The following is a 19,910-nucleotide window of genomic DNA, read 5'->3' as shown; positions in this document are numbered from 1 at the left end:
TACAAATATGTAAACAGATTATGGAAAGATATAGGAGCAGCAGGGTGGTGGTGATAGGAGATTTTAATTTTCCCAACATTGACTGGGATTCACTTAGTGTTAGAGGTCTAGATGGAACAGAATTTGTAAGGAGCATCCAGGAGGGTTTTCTAGTAAATAGTCCAACTCGGGAAGGGGCCATACTGGACCTGGTATTGGGGAATGAGCCCGGCCAGGTGGTTGAAGTTTCAGTAGGGGACTACTTTGGGAATAGTGATCACAATTCCGTAAGTTTTAGAATACTCATGGACAAAGACGAGAGTGGTCCTAAAGGAAGAGTGCTAAATTGGGGGAAGGCCAACTATACCAAAATTCGGCAGGAGCTGGGGAATGTAGATTGGAAGCAGCTGTTTGAAGGTAAATCCACATGTGATATGTGGGAGGCTTTTAAAGAGAGGTTGATTAGCGTGCAGGAGAGACGTGTTCCTGTAAAAATGAGGGATAGAAATGGCAAGATTAGGGAACCATGGATGACAGGTGAGATTGTGAGACTAGCTAAGAGGAAAAAGGAAGCATACATAAGGTCTAGGAGGCTGAAGAAAGACGAAGCTTTGAAAGAATATCGGGAATGTAGGACCAATCTGAAACGAGGAATTAAGAGGGATAAAAGGGGTCATGAAATATCTTTAGCAAACAGGGTTAAGGAAAATCCCAAAGCCTTTTATTCATACATAAGGAGCAAGAGGGTAACTAGAGAAAGGATTGGCCCACTCAAGGACAAAGGAGGAAAGTTATGCGTGGAGTCAGAGAAAATGGGTGAGATTCTAAACGAGTACTTTGCATCGGTATTCACCGAGGAGAGGGACATGACGGATGTTAAGGTTAGGGACAGATGTTTGATTACTCTAGGTCAAGTCGGCATAAGGAGGGAGGAAGTGTTGGGTATACTAAAAGGCATTAAGGTGGACAAGTCCCCAGGTCCGGATGGGATCTATCCCAGGTTACTGAGGGAAGCGAGAGAGGAAATAGCTGGGGCCTTAACAGATATCTTTGCAGCATCCTTAAACACGGGTGAGGTCCCGGAGGACTGGAGAATTGCTAATGTTGTCCCCTTGTTTAAGAAGGGTAGCAGGGATAATCCAGGTAATTATAGACCGGTGAGCCTGACGTCAGTGGTAGGGAAGCTGCTGGAGAAGATACTGAGGGATAAGATCTATTCCCATTTTGAAGAAAATGGTCTTATCAGTGATAGGCAACATGGTTTTGTGCAGGGAAGGTCATGTCTTACCAACTTAATAGAATTCTTTGAGGAAGTGACAAAGTTGATTGATGAGGGAAGGGCTGTCGATGTCATATACATGGACTTCAGTAAGGCATTTGATAAGGTTCCCCATGGTAGGTTGATGGAGAAAGTGAAGTCGCGTGGGGTCCAGGGTGTACTAGCTAGATGGATAAAGAACTGGCTGAGCAACAGGAGACAGAGAGTAGCAGTGGAAGGAAGTTTCTCAAAATGGAGACGTGTGACCAGTGGTGTTCCACAGGGATCCGTGCTGGGACCACTGTTGTTTGTGATATACATAAATGATTTGGAGGAAAGTATAGGTGGTCTGATTAGCAAGTTTGCAGACGACACTAAGATTGGTGGAGTAGCAGATAGTGAAGGGGACTATCAGAGAATACAGCAGAATATAGATAGATTGGAGAGTTGGGCAGAGAAATGGCAGATGGAGTTCAATCCGGGCAAATGCGAGGTGATGCATTTTGGAAGATCCAATTCAAGAGTGAACTATACAATAAATGGAAAAGTCCTGGGGAAAATTGATGTACAGAGAGATTTGGGTGTTCAGGTCCATTGTTCCCTGAAGGTGGCAACGCAGGTCAATAGAGTGGTCAAGAAGGCATATGGCATGCTTTCCTTCATCGGACGGGGTATTGAGTACAAGAGTTTGCAGGTCATGTTACAGTTGTATAAGACTTTGGTTCGGCCACATTTGGAATACTGCGTGCAGTTCTGGTCGCCACATTACCAAAAGGATGTAGATGCTTTGGAGAGGGTGCAGAGGAGGTTCACCAGGATGTTGCCTGGTATGGAGGGCGCTAGCTATGAAGAGAGGTTGAGTAGGTTAGGATTATTTTCATTAGAAAGACGGAGGTTGAGGGGGGACCTGATTGAGGTGTACAAAATCATGAGAGGTATAGACAGGGTGGATAGCAAGAAGCTTTTTCCCAGAGTGGGGGATTCAATTACTGGGGGTCACGAGTTCAAAGTGAGAGGGGAAAAGTTTAGGGGGGATATGCGTGGAAAGTTCTTTACGCAGAGGGTGGTGGGTGCCTGGAATGCGTTGCCAGCGGAGGTGGTAGACGCGGGCACGATAGCGTCTTTTAAGATGTATCTAGACAGATACATGAATGGGCAGGAAGCAAAGAGATACAGACCCTTAGAAAATAGGCGACAGGTTTAGATAGAGGATCTGGATCTGGAAGGCCGAAGGGCCTGTTCCTGTGCTGTAACTTTCTTTGTTCTTTGTTCTACCATGCACTCTCCCACCACCCAATGGCAAATCACAACATTCCTGCCTTTTTCCGTCCTGGAATACAGATATTTAAAATTTGACCTTTCCCTCTCCAAAGTCCGGCACCTTTGCCCTTTACCCCTTCCCATCACCCTTTGTTGTGCCTTAAACCTGCCAATTGCTGCAGACATAACTGCAACTTCAAAACAGGGCAAGGATACATTGTCGATAGCTGTCAAGGTGACCCTGGGTCTTAGCGTTTATGCATTTGGCTCTTCCCAATGGAGATATAAGCAACATCTTGCAGTTTTCAATACAATGCTGCATAAGGCTCTCTATATACAGAGAGACAGCTTAATCTCGTTTCCTTTTGCCACAGACTAGCAGGCAGACCGAGCACAGGGTTAGCATGGATTGCAGGCTTCCTCATAGTGCAGGGTGCCGTTGACTGCACAAACATTGCCTTATGTATGCATCATGTGAACTCTACTATTTTACTGAATCAAAAGGGATTCTACTCGCTCAATGTGCAGCATGCAGATGAATGCCCGTTAACCTGGCAACAGTCATAATTCCTTCATTCTGCAGCAGTCCTCTGTGCCAGTATTTCAACCACCAGGGCAAGTCAAAGGGTGGCTACTGGGTGACATACGTTATCCACTCATGGCATGGCTCATGATTCTGGTTTTGGAATCAACACACAGGTGCATAGTAGGCCTATAGTGGGAGTTATGCTGCCACAAGGAACGTTATAGAGCACAGCATCACCTCAAGCAATAAAAACAAAAAGTGCTTGAAATACTCAGCAGGTCTGGCAGCATTTGTGGAGAGAGAAGCAGAGTTGATGTTTCAGGTCAGTGACCTTTCATCAGAACTGGCAAAGGTTAGAAATGTAATAGGTTTTAAGCAAATAAAGTGGGGGCGGGGGAAAAGAGAATAAAAAGAAAGGTGTTGATAGGACAGAGGGCCAGCGAGATTAACTGACAAGGAGGTCATGGGGCAAAGATAAAGGCAAAGAGTGTGTTAATGGTGTGGTGAAAGATAAAGCATTAATGCAGAGAGGGTGTTAAATGACAGAATAATGAACAGCCCTAGCCAAAAGCACAAACACGAAAAAAACAGTGGGCAGGTACATGATATAAAAAAGAATGATGAAACAAACGAAAACAAAATTTAAAAATAAATAATGAAAATAAAAATTAAAAAGGGCCAGTCTTACTCTGAAATTATTGATCTCAATATTCAGTCCGGTAGGCTGTTGTGTGCCTATTCGGTAAATGACATGCTGTAACTTGAACTTGCGTTGATGTTCACTGGAACACTGCAGCAAGCCCAGGACAGGGATGTGGGCATGAGAGAGGGAGGAGTGGGGGGGGTGGTGGTGGAGGGGAGGCAGAGGGGCAGTGGGGGAGTGTTGAAATGGCAAGTGACAGGAAGCATGGGGTCCTACTTTTGCCCCCAACCCCAACTATTTTTCTGGTACATTGATGACTGTATCGGTGCTGTTTCCTGCTCCCACCCCGAACTGGAAAAGTTGATCAACTTTGCGTCCAACTTTCACCCTTCTCTCACCTTTATGTGGTCCATCTCCGACACTTCCCTTCCCTTCCTTGACTTCTCTGTCTCTATTTCTGGAGATAGGCTGTCTACTAATATTCATTATAAGCTCACCGACTCCCACAGCTACCTCGACTATACTTCTTCACACCCTGACTCCTGTAAGGACTCCGTTCCATTCTCCCAGTTTCTCCATCTCCGACGCATCTGCTGTGATGATGCAACCTTCCATAACAGTGCCTCTGACATGTCTTCCTTTTTCCTCAACCAAGGATTCCTCCCCACTGTGGTTGACAGGGCCCTCAACCGTGTCCGGCCCATTTCCAGCACTTCTGCCCTCACCCCTTCCTCTCCCTCCCAGAACCGCGACAGGGTTCCCCTTGTTCTCACTTTCCACCCATCAGCCTCCACGTCCAAAGGATCATCCTCCGCCATTTCTGCCACCTCCAGTGTGATGCCACAACCAAAAACATCTTCCCTTCCCCTCCCCTGACAGCTTTAAGGGATTGTTCGCTCCATGACACCCTGGTCCACTCCTCCATTACCCCCACCATCTCCTCCCCTTCCCACGGCACCTTCCCATGCAATTGCAGGAGGCATAATACCTGCCCTTTTACCTCCTCTCTCCTCACTATCCAAGGCCCCAAACACTCCTTTCAGGTGAAGCAGTGATTTACTTGTACTTCTTTCAATTTATTACACAGTATTCGCTGTTCACAATGCAGTCTCCTATACATTGGGGAGACCAAATGCAGATTAGGTGACCGTTTTGCAGAACGCCTCCACTCAATCTGAAAATATGACCCCGAGCTTCCTGTTGCTTGCCATTTCAACACGTACGCCCTGCTCTCGTGCCCACACCTCTGTCCTCGGATTGTTGCAGTGTTTTTTTCATGTTTGTGCTTTTGGCTAGAGTTGTTCATTATTCTGTAATTTAACACTTTCTCTGCCCTAATACTTTATCTTTCACCACACCATTAGCACATTATTTGCCTTTGCATTTGCCCCATGGCCTCAGTTAATCTCTCTGGCCCTCTGTCCTATCAACACCTTCCCTTTTGTTCTCTTTTCCCCCACCCTGCTTTATTTGCTTAAAGCCTATTTACATTTCTAACTTTTGCCAGTTCTGATGAAAGGTCACTGACCTGAAACGTTAACTCTGCTTTCTCTCTTCACAGATGCTGCCAAACCTGCTGAGTATTTCCAGCACATTTTGTTTTTATTTCAGATTTCCAGCATCTGCAGTATTTTGCTTTTATATCTCCTCAAGCAATCCCTCCACTGCCTGGACCAGTAGTTCACTGTTGGGTGTGTATCAAGGTTTGTGGTACTATGCTATATGCTGCACAACTTCACCTTTGTAAATGAGAAGTTGAGGAGCCGGAGCACAAGGAAGAGGAGGATGAGGAAACGGAGGAAGTGGATGAGAAGGAATTGCAACTGGAAGTGGAGGAACAGGAAAAGGAAGGGAAACTACAATCTAGTCAGCTCCTTATTGTCCGGATTCTACATGATCAAATTATAAGTGATACCAGTAACCTGAACCACACCACCCCATTCACCTGCAGTCCTTCACTCCTTAGTTTTCCTCCATCATTGACCATCAGATCGACTTTTTGCAGTCAAAATGCACCTCCTCTTTAAGAGGTGCAGGCTGCCTATAAATAGTGCTAACCACTTGCGATATTGAGCCACTGTTGATGTGTGCAGCCAGGTGTCGTTGGCAGCTCACAGCATGCATTTAAAAGAGAAGGCAGCATAATTTAATCTGCTGCCTGTATTGCAATGAAGAGGTGTGGATTAATGACATACTGCAGTACCCTCACTTGTTTATAGGAGCTATCCAATTTAACCCTCAGTATATCAAGTGTGAAGTCTGAAAAGAATTCACAAAAACAAAAGCAAAACGTTGAATAACTTTGAGTTCTGGCAGTCAAGATAAATAATTGAGGACGTCTTGATCATAATTGTGATCTTTGTGCTATTTTCTTTTGTGCAAATGAATGCATTCTGGAAGGTGACATGCTGCAAACTTCTCATTCAAAACTTCATGAACCTTAAAGTAATCTACCTAGGATTACTCTTCAACCTCTATTTTCCTTCCCTTGCAACATTGCTGCTGCAGTAGAGGATAATGACAGACAAAACATTTAATGCTAGGATACTTTAAAATGTTTTCTCTTTATAATGTTTGTAAGTCAGGGAAAACTCTTCTATCTGTGGGTAGGCATTATTGTAGGAGGATGAGAAGTAACTTGTGTTAAATGTCTTGTTAATTTTGAAGCTTTTGGTGCCAAGGACAAGAAGGGAGAAAAGGGGTGTGGTTCCCTTGGGTTTTTGTGACTTACAGAGTTTATATTCAAAGAAGCAATGTGGCCCAGAAGCTATCCTGCAGAAAACACGCTAATTTGATAAGCATACCCTTACAGCACCCTTCCTAGCTTCCCCTCCACCCCCTCCTCCCACCGGCTTCATTCTACACCTGTGTAGGGGCCCTAACAACCCCACTGCCTTGTGGGCGTCTCGGGAGAGACCACGGCTAAGGGAGTAAACCCTAACAGAAAATCCGGAGCGGAACCCCGTAGGCGGTCATGTGTCACCTTTGGCATGTTTCCGGCAGTTCCTGCAGCCATACCGGTGCCAAACGTCGTGCTCTGCACTCCTTTGGACCCCACCAGAAAGGCCGAGAGGGGGGTTTTGACGCTTGGGCAACTCTCAACCTCCATACATTCGCCCAGGCATGCGCCATGGAGAGGTCACTCCATAGTTGCCTCACAGCGACTGACACCACTGACCACCTCTAGGCGCTTACCCATTGTCTCTCGAGACAAGGAGGCCAAAGAATATTCGTACTATGTTGTAATCCCAATCAGAGAAGATCAAGCAAATGTGTCTCTTTTGAAGAGAATAGTGATTTTGTGTAATTTCATAAGTAACAAACAATGAATGAGATTTAAAGGCATTAGAATACAGTAAGGGGCCAGAATTTTCTCGAGTAGTAAGTAGTCCCGCCTATTATGGGCAGCAAGACCCTGAGTGGCATTTTACCAGCAGTGGCCAATTAAGAGGCCGCCGCCAGAATCGCCATGCAATTAAGGATGGTGGACCGCCTCCCAGAGGTGGCCACTGGTGAGGCTGCACAAAGAGGGTGCCTCCATGCTGGGATGGCCTTGAAGACAAGGTAATTTTTATTTTAAAAGCAAAATACTGTGGATGCTGGAATTCTGAAATAAAAACAAGAAGTGCTATGGAACCACTCAGCAGGTCTGGCAGCATCTGTGGAAAGAGAAGCAGAGTTAACGTTTCGGGTCAGTGACCCTTCATCGGAACTGACTAATTAGTTCCGACTGATTTTTATTTTAACTGTGCTGGGGCCAGGCAGACAGGCCTTGGCAATGGCAGGGGGTGGGGGAGGTGGGTCCTTCTTCCAGTGGCAGTACCCTAGTCACAGGGCCATTGCAGTCGGGTCCCTTCCGTAGGCCATGGAGCCACCATAAAGGAGGGCCTCCCTCACCCCGGGAACACGGTGGGAGGCTGCCAAGTTTACCTGGCAGTCTTCCAATGTGCCAGTAGTCCTTCCCGACACCGGTAAAATGCCAGCAGGGATGGGAAGTGCCCAATAATAGGCCACTTAATTGGACACGCGATGGGTGGCTGCACTGCTGAGGTTCCTGCCACTGGTAATATCCCATTGTGGCTGTAAGATGCCGGGCTCGCCTTCTGATGCCTTCCATTGCCATTTTACCAGCCCTCCCGCCTCCCAGCTCATCTCTAAAGGGCTGGTAAAATCCAGCCCAGGGACAAAGAATGGCAGAGTCAAAAGAATTGGTGACTATCAGTGTGGTGGAAAGGAACAGAATTGAAAGCAACGACTGAGACTAAGTGAGAAAGCAAGAGTTCAAGAGAAATACCCTCACAAAGAACCAGAAAAATCAGTGACATCTGAAAAGTGAAATTTAGTCCGGACTCCTATATCTTTTAAATCCTTTCTCTTCCCAATCTGTTCAGCTACTTGCACACTTTATAACGAGGGGAGCCGAGTGTTACAAAAAATATATGATTTTACCTAAGAATGTGAAAGTTTATTAAGAGACTGGAACAATACAATATATTAAACACTCTCTCCCTAGTGTTATTTATAATTCTAACTACAATCAGTGGTGCCTCATGAACATTCACTTATCCAGCTACACCAGGAACTAATCCCACCAAACTCCACATTACTTTTTTATTTTATTTAGAGATACAGCACTGAAACAGGCCCTTTGGCCCACCGAGTCTGTGCCGACCAACAACCACCCATTTATACTAACCCTACAGTAATTCCATATTCCCTACCACCTACCTACGCTAGGGGCAATTTACAACAGCCAATTTACCTATCAACCTGCAAGTCTTTGGCGGTGGGAGGAAACCGGAGCACCCGACGGAAACCCACGCAGACACAGGGAGAATTTGCAAACTCCACACAGGCAGTACCCAGTATTGAACCCGGAGGCTGCAGTGCTAACCACTGCGCCACTGTGCCGCCCATAGCTGATTTGTCAAATAATTTAGCTGATTGATGCACAGTCACAGAAATAACTGAATGCACTGGATACAGCAAAGCTGTGGGCCCTGACAATATCCTGGCTGTAGTACTGAGGACTTGTGCTCCAGAACTAGCCCCTCTCTTAGCCAAGCTTTTCCAGTACAGCTACAACACTGACATCTACCCAACAATGTGGAAAATTGCCGAGGGTTTGGGGCATTTCGGTGCTTCAGATTGAAGTGGGGGGAAAGGAAGGAAGGAAGAAAATGGAGAGAGTTTGAGTGAAATTGGAGCAAATGATCTGGTGAAAGGGGGAAAGTGTTCATTTAAGGTTGGTTGTAATGACAGGGGATAAGGGAAAAATGGGCTAGAACAGTCTTCAGGTGGAAAGTTGGCGTGGGGGGTGGGGGTGGTGCGGGGGGTTTCGGCAGCTTTCAGTGTGACCACAAATCTAGGGCTGTTCTATGAAGCAGTCAGAAGGCAGATCCAGTCTGTCAGGGCTTCTTTCATTATCCACATATTATCAGTGTTGGTGAATTCAGTACTTTGATTTTTGATTAGCAATGATTATGTTCATGATGAGTTTAATTCGCAGCCTTAACTAATTTTTGAACTTTATGCCTTTGTTGGAGAATAAGTGTTGAGCTGATAAAGTGTAAATAGTGACATTTCATTTCAACATATTATTAGATTGGCTCTTTTCAAATGTGGCTCTAATATTTTTCTTTAATTTAGTACTTTTACAGGGTCCCTTAATAGACCAGTTATGTTTATATATCAGAGCAAAGGGGGCCTCAAAGAAGCATTCCATCTCTCATTTGCATATGAGACAGGCCGAATCCCTGTTTCAGGTGCAGCCCCTGAAAGCACCTTTTTCTGATAGTTATGAGGATTCCCAATTTGACATATTAGGGCACCCTGACCAAAGGACACCAGTGCACCATTCTTGACAGCAGATGGCAGTAGTGTCAATGCTGTGCACACTACATGCAGGAACTTGCAACAGATGTATAAAACAACCGGCAAGAAAAGAGAGTCATGTATCTTGTGAATGGCAAAGATTGCTTCCTGAAATGTTGTCTATTCGACATGTAGCCCTCATCCATGCCAACCCCTTACATGACTGTACAATTCATTCTTTGCATCACATGAATATCCATATCTCAGGAGAGCCCATTTACAAGATGTAGCATATCTTTGAAAAGATTGGCACGGCCACATCTTACAAAGTTTTAACATCTTAATTCATGGTCAAATAATTTAGCTGATTGATGCACAGTCACAGAAATGACTGAATGCACTGGATACAGCAAAGCTGTGGGCCCTGACAATATCCTGGCTGTAGTACTGAGGACTTGTGCTCCAGAACTAGCCCCTCTCTTAGCCAAGCTTTTCCAGTACAGCTACAACACTGACATCTACCCAACAATGTGGAAAATTGCCGAGGGTTTGGGGCACTTCGGTGCTTCAGATTGAAGATGTTGGGTGGTGGGGGAAAGGAAGGAAGGAAGGAAATGGAGAGAGTTTGAGTGTAATTGGAGCAAATGATCTGGTGAAAGGGGGAAAGTGTTCATTTAAGGTTGGTTGTAATGGCGGGGGATAAGGGAAAAATGGGCTAGAACAGTCTTCAGGTGGAAAGTTGGGGGGTGGGGTTCGGCAGCTTTCAGTGTGACCACAAATCTTGGGCTGGTACTTGGGTCGGAGCTTGAGGGGCCAACACTGGGAGCCCGGTTCCAAAGGGCCATGACTGGGAGTCAGGCTCTGAGGGGGCGGTGAGCCGGTGTGCTGGGATTTATTGCTGAGGTAGGTTTTATTAAGGGGGTTAGTTATGGAGGGGATTTAGTGCTGAGCTGAGGATGTTATATTGTAATATTATCCCAAAATGATTTAGGATCTATATTGTTCATTCGTATTGTCATGAAAACATGCTATGACAGATGATGATTTTTTTAATCCACTGGCTGGAAACCTGAATTAAACGCTAAAAAAAGAAAAAATGAAAAGATAAAAGGTGGCTGCTAACAGCTAAGATGTTCACCGCAATTGGCATCACTATACCCTACTTTCCAATGCATCGAGGTGGAGACGAGTAGTCTGCCCAGTCCCCTCCAGAACAATGACCTGGGGAATTTTGAGTGAACTACCTCGCCTGCTCCCATTAACAAGACAATAAGGCAATCACTTTGGACATTAAACTGGTGGAGATGAACCACTCAAACATAATCAATGGTTGATTAATTGGACCCTGGTTGAGAGAAGGGAATCCCTAGATATGAATTGATTAAGTTGCAAGACGGAATACACACTGAGCCATCATGTTGAATCACTGGGTGATGGTCATGTGACAGGCCCACCATCTGTGTGTTTAATCTGGTGTTTTCTCTGCAGCAACCGAGACAAGCAACTAGACACCAACCTGAGAAGACCCAAATGGGGTCCCTCCTCCCTCTCTCTCTCTCCAGTCCACTGTACAAGCTTTGAACCCTGCCTGCTTGCCGCAACCACCTAGGCCTATCATTACTGCAGACAGAGACCCATGAAGGAAATCATCTGCATCACTGTCTCCAGAAAAACTCTGAATCAGCTGGCCATATCTGCAAGCCAGAAGCTTCAGTACCACCAAGTGTAGCCAGAAGCCAGCCAAGTCACCAAACAGCACAGACTGTATACCCCTTTTTATTGCTCCGGACTCTAATCTGACCAATCTATCCTTCCCCGCTCTGTAACCTATTTATGTGCACGTGTGAACCTCAAGTGTGCATGTATGTGAAAGTTGGAGCATAGTTTATTATTTTACTTAGATCTGTTTAAGTACAATAAAACTAACCTCTTTCTTTGTTAAACTCAAGAAAACCTGTCCAATTTGTTCTTTTTATGATCATTGCACATAAATACTTAAACACTCACTGAATTGGCAAGTATAGCCACTTTTAAAAATAAATAAACCTGTTACGGTCAAACAAGGAGAGGGAAAAGAGGGGAACCCTTCGTCCCCTCCTCACTTGATCATAACAGAAATTCGGGGGCTCTACGTCTGGGATCACACCCAAAGATAAATGAGAAATTGGAAGTGGGAAATCAAATTGATCCCCAGCAATAATTTAAAAACTTCAATGCAGGTTTTCTTATAGTTTTCAGTGCTAGAGTGCTAAAATGTCCACATTCGAGGCCAGTACCTTCCTAGAACAGAGTGAAGTAACGTGGGACTGTTTAAAAGCCCTAATTGTTGAAGAGTTAAGGAATGTAGCGAGGCATTTGGAGATTACTATCCGTCCAAAAGCTAGGAAACCCGAAATACTAAAACTCATGGCCAACCATTTTGAAATTGAAACTGAAGAACTAGAAACAGGCTTAGAATCTGAAACAGACAGAATAACATTAGCCAAGATGCAGCTAGAACTGCGGAAACCAGAACTAGAATTCCAAGAAAAAGAAAAGGAAAGGGAGAGAGAATTCCAGGAATGGAGGGAGGAAAGACAATTTCAGGAAAGGGAGAAAGATAGAGCTTTCCAGAAGGAGAAGGCGGAAAGAGTTAAGGCAGCTCGAACTAACTAGGGGAAGACCCAATGCACCCAGTGAAGGCACCGCTAGCTTGCGAACTACCCCTAGCTCTTAAAGTTCTCCCAATTGATACCAAAGTTCGATGAGGGGGACGTGGAAGCGTTTTTCATCTCTTTTGAAAAGCTTGCAAAACAGTTGAAGTGGCCGGCAGAGAGCTGAACATTGTTATTGCAAAGCAAACTAACAGGAAATGCCGATGAGTTTTATTCACTGTTGTCTGATGAGAGTTCACCATACCATGCAATGACCAAAAATGCTATTCTGAGTGCATATGAGTTGGTACCGGAGGCGCATCGCCAAAAATTCCGAACTCTCTGAAAGCAGCCGAAACAAACTTACATGGAGTTCGAAAGGGTTAAGCAATTCACTTTCAATTGATGGATATGGACACTTAAGATAGAGCCCACCTATGAAAACCTCAGAGAGATAATCCATCTTGAAGAGTTCAAAAACCCACATGGAGGAACAAAAGGTTCCAAGAGCCAGGCAGACAGCAATCCTGGCTGATGATTATACACTGGTTCACAAGCCCTTGCCCCAAGGACAAGACACTGCCAGAGCACATGAAGCATTGAGTAGACAGATGAAGACACTGACTACCCAAACGGCTAGCCTTTAGTTCAATGAAGAGAAAGGAAGCAGGGTTGATGCAGTGAAACAGTAACAAATGAGTGCACACCAGAGAGAGATGCGGATGACTACATGAGTTCACAGACAGAATGAAATGTTCTGCCTATGGATCAAACTGCAGAGCTTGTGGAAAGCCCAATCACTGGGAAAAGATGTGCAGGACAAAGAACGTAGATGGTAAAGGAATTACCGGAGGCAGAGTAACAGGGTAAATGAGAAATAAATTAAACCAAAACATCCATACCCTGGAAGATGACAGGGAGTTTGAGTACACAATAGAAAAGGAACCATTGACCTACATGAAATGTCTGATGTGAAAGTTCCCAGAGAAAATAAACTTACATAACAATACAGATCAGGAAGAAGGTGAGAAGTAAGCCCACAACCATAAACCTGAAGCTGAAGCTTGATACTGGAGCACAGAGTAACAACATCCCACTCACACTATGCCAGAAGATCACTTTCCTGAAAATTTTAAAGAGAATGATTACCTAAGGAAAGATGTTCTGAAACCGAACAATTTCATGCTGACGGCATACGATGGAACTGAGATTCAACAGCTGGAAACAACCCAAATCAGAGGAACGCACAAAGGAAAAGGTGTTAACTGTATGCCACTGAAACAGATGGTCCAGCTATCCTGAGGTTTCCTTTTTAGCTCAATTGGTACTTTATGTTTCTTCTCTGGGTCAATGGTGATGTGATATTCAAAATCTTCAAAGCATCCAACTATCTCATCAGAACACTCTGGATACATTTGGATCAGATTGTCCTTGCTTCTGATTGGAGGGTGCTTTTCAATGGGTGTGCTATCTTCAACCTTCAGTGATGTCTCCTTCATCTCATGGTTTACTGAGATCAGCTGAAGCTCTTCACAACTGCTGCTCTTTTAAACTGCTTACTAGTCCCGAGCTCTCTCTCTCCTTGTAAAGGTGGCAAAATGCCAGTTCTTCGAATGGTGGACACCCTGTTAGAGTCAAGCTGAGGCCTGAAAAAGTCATAGTTATCTCTGAGATAAAAGTTCTGAGAGACAAGAAAGAGGTGAAAATTTTTCTTGGCTTGATCTAGTACATGAGCTTTTTCCTACCTCACATGTCAGAGCACACAGCAAACATATGAGAGCTGACAGGAGAAAATGTTGAGTTCCAGTTGTCAGAGCGAATGAGCAGGAACAGCAGGCAATTCAAAAGAGCAGCAGTGGGAAGGAGAGAGAGAGAGTTCAGGACTAGTGAGCAGTTTAAAAGAGCAGCAATGTAAAGGAGAGTGAGAGAGAGCGGGAACAGCGAGCTGTTTAAAAGAGCAGCTGTGGGAAGCAGATGGAGAGCGCAGGATCAGCGACCAGTGTAAAAAAGCAGCGACAGGAAGGGGAGAGAGGGAGGACGAGCGCGCAGTTTAAAAGAGCAGTGGAGGGAAGGAGAGAGAGGGAGAGAGCAGGACCAGCGAACAGGTTAAAAGAGAGGCGGTGGGAAGGAGTGAGAGAGAGAGAGATCGGGACCAGCAAGCAGGTTAAAAGAACGGCAGTAGGAAGGAGATAGAAAGAGAGCTGGTCCAGTGAGCTGGTTTAAAGAGCGGCAGCAGGAAGGAGAGAGAGAGAGAGTGTGTGGATCCAGCGAGCTGGTTAAAAGAGCTAGCCAGTCCAATCCAGTCCAGGCCACTGGAGCAGACTGACCACGTTCTGAGGGGAAAAAAGAATCAAAGTGTGACATCATAGAAAACAGCTAGTTGATTGGTTGGTGAGATTTTTTACCATTTATCTTTCAAAACTCGGGTATTTTACTAACTGTAAGGTTTTAGTTACAATACTAGTAAAGTTTAACAGATTGGCTGGTGAATATTTCTTATTAATTAATTAAGTAAATCATTAACTTGTTATTTAAAACATAATCAGGATGACAGGGCAGGTGATGTGTTGCAGCTGCAGTATGCGGGAGCTCATGGACACCAGTGTGATCCACAGCAAACATGTCTGCAGTAAGTGTTTGCAGCTTGAGGAGCTTCAGCTCAGAGTCAGTGAGCTGAAGGCCAATCTACAGACACTGCAGGGAGGGGAAATATTACCTGGACACTTTGTTCCAAGAGGCAGTCACACCACATAGAATAGGGTCTTCTGATTTGGTCAGTGGTCAGGGACAGGAGGATGTCACTGCGAGTAAGGCAGGTAAGGGAATCGAGAAAGCAGAAGTGGAGGAGGTTCAGCCCTTGCAATTGTCCAACAGGTTTGAGGTTCTTTCAGCTTGTATGGATGAGCACAAGGGCTGCAGGGTGGATGAGTAAACTGACGATGGCACCGTGGTACAGGAAGCCATTCAAGCGGAGGGAGTAAATAGGAACTGCAGTGGTAGTAGGGGACAGTATAGTCAGGGGGATAGACACTGTATTCTGCAGCCAAAAGTGAGAGTCTGGAAGGCTGTGTTGCCTGTCTTTTCGGTTAATACCTTGAAGACTTGGATCAGATCACCCCTTAACCTTCTAAATTCTAGCGAAAACAGGCCTAATTGTGTAATCTATCCTCGTAACTTAACCCCTGTAGTCAGTACTTAACTTAATCCCTGTATCATTCTTGTAAACCTACGTTGCACTCCCTCCAAGACCAATATATCCTTCCTAAGGTGTGGTGCCAAGGGGGTCTAACCAGGGTTTTGTACAGCTGCAGCATAACCTCTGTGTCTTTATACTCCAATCCTCTAGATATAAAGGCTAGCATTCCATTAGCCTTTTTGATTATTTTCTGCACTTGCTCGTGGCACCTGAACCCCCAAGTCTCTTTGGACATCCACTGTACTTAACCTCTTCCCCTTCAGAATGTACCCTGCTCTATCCTTTTTTGGTCCAAAATGGATAACCTCACACTTGCCCGCATTGAAATCCATCTGCCACAGTTTTGCCCACTCATCTAGTCTGTCAGTATCTCTTTGCAATTTTATGCTGTCATCTAGACTGTCTACAATGCCGCCTAACTTTGTATCATTAGCAAATTTGGATATATGACTTACTATGCCATCATCCAAGTCGTTAATGAATAATTTGAATAATTGAGACCCCAACACAGATCCCTGCGGGACACCACTAGTTAAATCCTGCCAATCAGAGTACTTACCCATTATCCCCACTCTCTGTCGCCTACCACTCAACCAACTTTCTAACCATGTCAATAATTTATCTCAACTCCATGGGCTTCTACCTTAGTTAACAGCCTCTTATGTGGGACTTTATCAAATGTCTTCTGGAAGTCCATATAAATAACATCCATAGACATTCCCCTCTCCACTACCTTAGTCACCTCTTCAAAAAATTCAATGAGATTTGTCAGGCGTGACCTTCCTGTCATGAATCCATGCTGGCTGTCCCTGATTAACTGAAATTTTTCTAGGTGTTCAGTCACCCTATCCTTGATTATAGACTGCAGCCCACCACAGATGTCAGGCTAACTGGTCTGTAATTTCCTTGGTTCCCCCTTTCACCCTTCTTAAAAAGTGGAGTGACATGTGCAACTTTCCAATCCAGAGGGGCCACTCCTGAATTTAGGGAAGACTATAGTTAGCGCATCTACAATGTGCTCCCCTACTTCCTTTAACACCCTTGGATAGAAACCATCAGGTCCTGGGGATTTCTCACTCTTTAGTTCCATTAATTTCCTTGTTACTGATGCTTTACTTACGTTAATTGTATTAAGTCCCTGTCCCCTATTGGCTATTAATTTTTTGGGGACTTCCGGCAAGTTATCCTCCTTTTCAACTGTAAGTACCGAGGCAAAGTAATTGTTCAACATGTCTGCCATTTCCCCATTATCAATGACAATATCTTCATTTTCAGCTTTTAGTGGGCCTACATTGCTCTTGACCACCTGCTTTCCCTTTATGTAACTATAAAATTTCTTCTTATTGATTTTGATGTCCCTTGCAAGTTTCCTTTCATAATCTCTTTTAGTAGCTCTTATAAGCTGCTTTGTGACCCTTTGCTGGTCTTTGTATCGATCCCATTTGGCCGAATCTGTGCTGCGTTTTGCATTTTTGTAAGCTCTTTCTTTTTGTTTTATGCTATCCCTAATCTCTTTAGTTGTCCATGACTGTTTTTTCTGTGAAGTGGAGCTTTTTCCTCTCAGGGGTATATACTTGCTCTGTATTTCGTTAAATGTTTCTTTAAATATTCGCCACTGTTCTTCAGTCATTTGACCCATTAACAGATCTACCCAGTTTACCATGGACAGTCTCTGTCTCATCCCGGTAAAGTCAGCCTTACCCAAGTCTAAAATTCTAGTAGCTGATTCATGCTTTTCACTTTCAAACGCTACCTTGAATTCGATCATGTTGTGATCACTATTTGATAAATGTTCACGCACAGTTAGGCTACTAATTAAATTTGGCTCGTTACTCATAACTAAATCTAATATTGCTTGTCCCCTTGTTACATCTAGATATTGCTGTAGGAAACTATCCCGGACACATTCCAGAAATTCACGACCCTTCTGACAGGTGCTAGTCTGCCTCTCCCAATCTATGTGTAAGTTAAAATCCCCCGTTAATACTACTCTGCCTTTGTTACACACTTGCCTAATTTGTGCATTTATACAATCTAACACCTCAGAACTGCTACCGGGGGTCTATACACAACACCTATTACAGTTTTAGATCCTTTTCTGTTCCTCAATTCCACCCATAAGGTCTCCACTGGATGCTTTCCACTCATTATATCCTCCCTCACCAATGAGGTGATATTATTTCTAATCAGTAAGGATACTGCACCCTCTCTGCCATTTTCCCTGTCCGTCCCGTAAACTTTATAACCAGGTATATTTAGTTCCCAGTCCCAACCATCCTGCAGCCACTTCTCCGCAATGGCCACCACATCATAATCTTCCATTTGAGTTTGCGCCTGCAGCTCATCTAGTTTATTTCTTACACTCCATGCATTTGTATATAGAACTCTTATTTGGGCTATACCCCCTAACCTGTCCCTCAACACTGATGCTTTATTCACCTCTTTATTATTTCTCTCTTCTGGTTTAACCAGTATACTTCTTGCAGTTTGGTAACAATCATCCTCACCACGACCCTGCACTCTTACCTTCTCCTTTAACTTCCTGTTTTTCCATGCAACTGAACCCTCCCCCCCACAATTTAGTTTAAAGCCCTATCTACAGCCCTAGTTATGTGATTCACCAGGCCTCTGTCCCAGCATGATTCAAGTGGAGCCCGTCCCATCGGAACAGCTCCCTCTTTCCCCAGTACTGGTGCCGATGTCCCAAGAATTCGAACCCATTTCTCCCACACCAATCTTTGAGCCACGCATTTACCTCTTTAATCTTATTGACCCTTTGCCAGTTTGCTTGTGGCTCAGGTAGTAACCCGGAGATTATTACCTTTTTGGTTCTGCTTTTTAATTTAGCCCCTAGCTGCTCATATTCCCTTAGCAGAACCTCTAACCTCATTCTACCTATATCGTTGGTACCTACGTGGACCACGACAACTGGATCTTTCCCCTCCCACTCCAAGTTCCTCTGCAGCCCAGATGAGATATTCCGAACCCTGGCACCAGCTAGGCAACACAGCTTTCAGGACTCTCGATCCTGGCCACAGAGAACAGTGTCTATGCCCTTAACTATACTATCCCTGATTACGACTACATTTCTCTTTTCTCCCCCCACTTGAATGTCTCCCTGTACCGCGGTGCTGTGGTTAGTTTGCTCATCCTCCCTACAGTCCCTGCTCTCATCCAGACAGGGAGCAAGAATCTCAAACCTGTTGGACAAGGACAATGGCTGAGTCTCCTGCAGTACTACCTCCTGTATCCCTCTACTTGTCTCACTCATAGTCACACCCTCCTGACCCTGACCACTGGCTGAATTCAAGATAGTTAATCTAAGGGGTGTGACTGCCTCCTGAAACACAATGTCCAGGTAACTCTCCCTCTCCCTGATGTGTCACAGTGTCCGAAGCTCAGACTCCAGCTTATCAACTCTGAGCCGGAGTTCCTCGAACAGCCAACACTTGCTACAGATGTGGTCACCAGGAACCACAATGGGGTCCACCAGCTCCCACATCATGCAGGTACAACACATCACCTGGCCCTGCATCTCTATATTATATTATTATATTTTAATTTGTTATTTAAAGTTCCGACTGGTCTTTAGTTTTTTTTAACCGCTCTAGTCTTTAGTTTATATACTTATAAATCAATCAAGTCTTACTCTATGTTGATTCGATTAAATTTAATTAAAAACTTACCTGAATACTGACCCCAGCTGCTTTCTGTTTCCCTGCTCTCACTGCTCAATGTGACGCCGCTCTGATGTCACTTTTCGATTTTTCTTTCCCCGCTCCTCTCTGCCTCTCTCACACACAGGTTTTTGGTGCACTATTTTATACCTCTGGTCTTGCTGCTCTTCTGGCTCTACTCCTTTCTGCCTCTCTCCCACACAAGTATCCCATATGCCTTCCTAACTACCTTATCTACCTGTGCTGCTGCCTTCAGTGATCTCTGGACAAGTACACCAAGGTCCCTCTCACCCTCTGTACTTCCTAGGGTCCTACCATCCATTGTATATTCCCTTGCCTTGTTAGTCCTCCCAAAATGCATCACCTCACACTTCTCAGGGTTGAATTCCATTTGCCACTGCTCTGCCCATCTTACCAGCCTATCTATATCGTCCTGTAATCTAAGGCTTTCCTCCACACTATTTACAACACCACCAATTTTCATGTCATCTGCGAACTTACTGATCATACCTCCTATAATCACGTCTAAATCATTAATGTACACTACAAACAGCAAGGGTCACAGCACCGATCCCTGTGGTACACCACTGGTCACAGGCTTCCACCCGCAAAATCAACCCTCGACCATCACCCTCTGCCTCCTGCCACTAAGCCAATTTTGGATCCAATTTGCCAAATTGCCCTGGATCCCATGGGCTCTTACCTTCTTGACCAATCTCCCATGCAGGACCTTATCATCAACTGCTTTACCCTCATCTGCACACCTAGCCACCACCTCGAAAACTTCAATCAAATTTGTTAGACATATTCTCCCCCTGACAAAGCCATGCTGACTATCCTTGATTAATCCCTGCCTCTCCAAGTGGAGATTAATCCTGTCCCTCAGACTTTTTTCCAACAGTTTTCCTACCACTGATGTTAGAC

Source organism: Heterodontus francisci, chromosome 1 (genome assembly GCF_036365525.1).
Source record: "Heterodontus francisci isolate sHetFra1 chromosome 1, sHetFra1.hap1, whole genome shotgun sequence".
NCBI lineage: Eukaryota > Metazoa > Chordata > Chondrichthyes > Heterodontiformes > Heterodontidae > Heterodontus > Heterodontus francisci.
The sequence above is the reverse complement of the archived record's forward strand: the minus strand, read 5'-3'. Positions refer to the sequence as shown.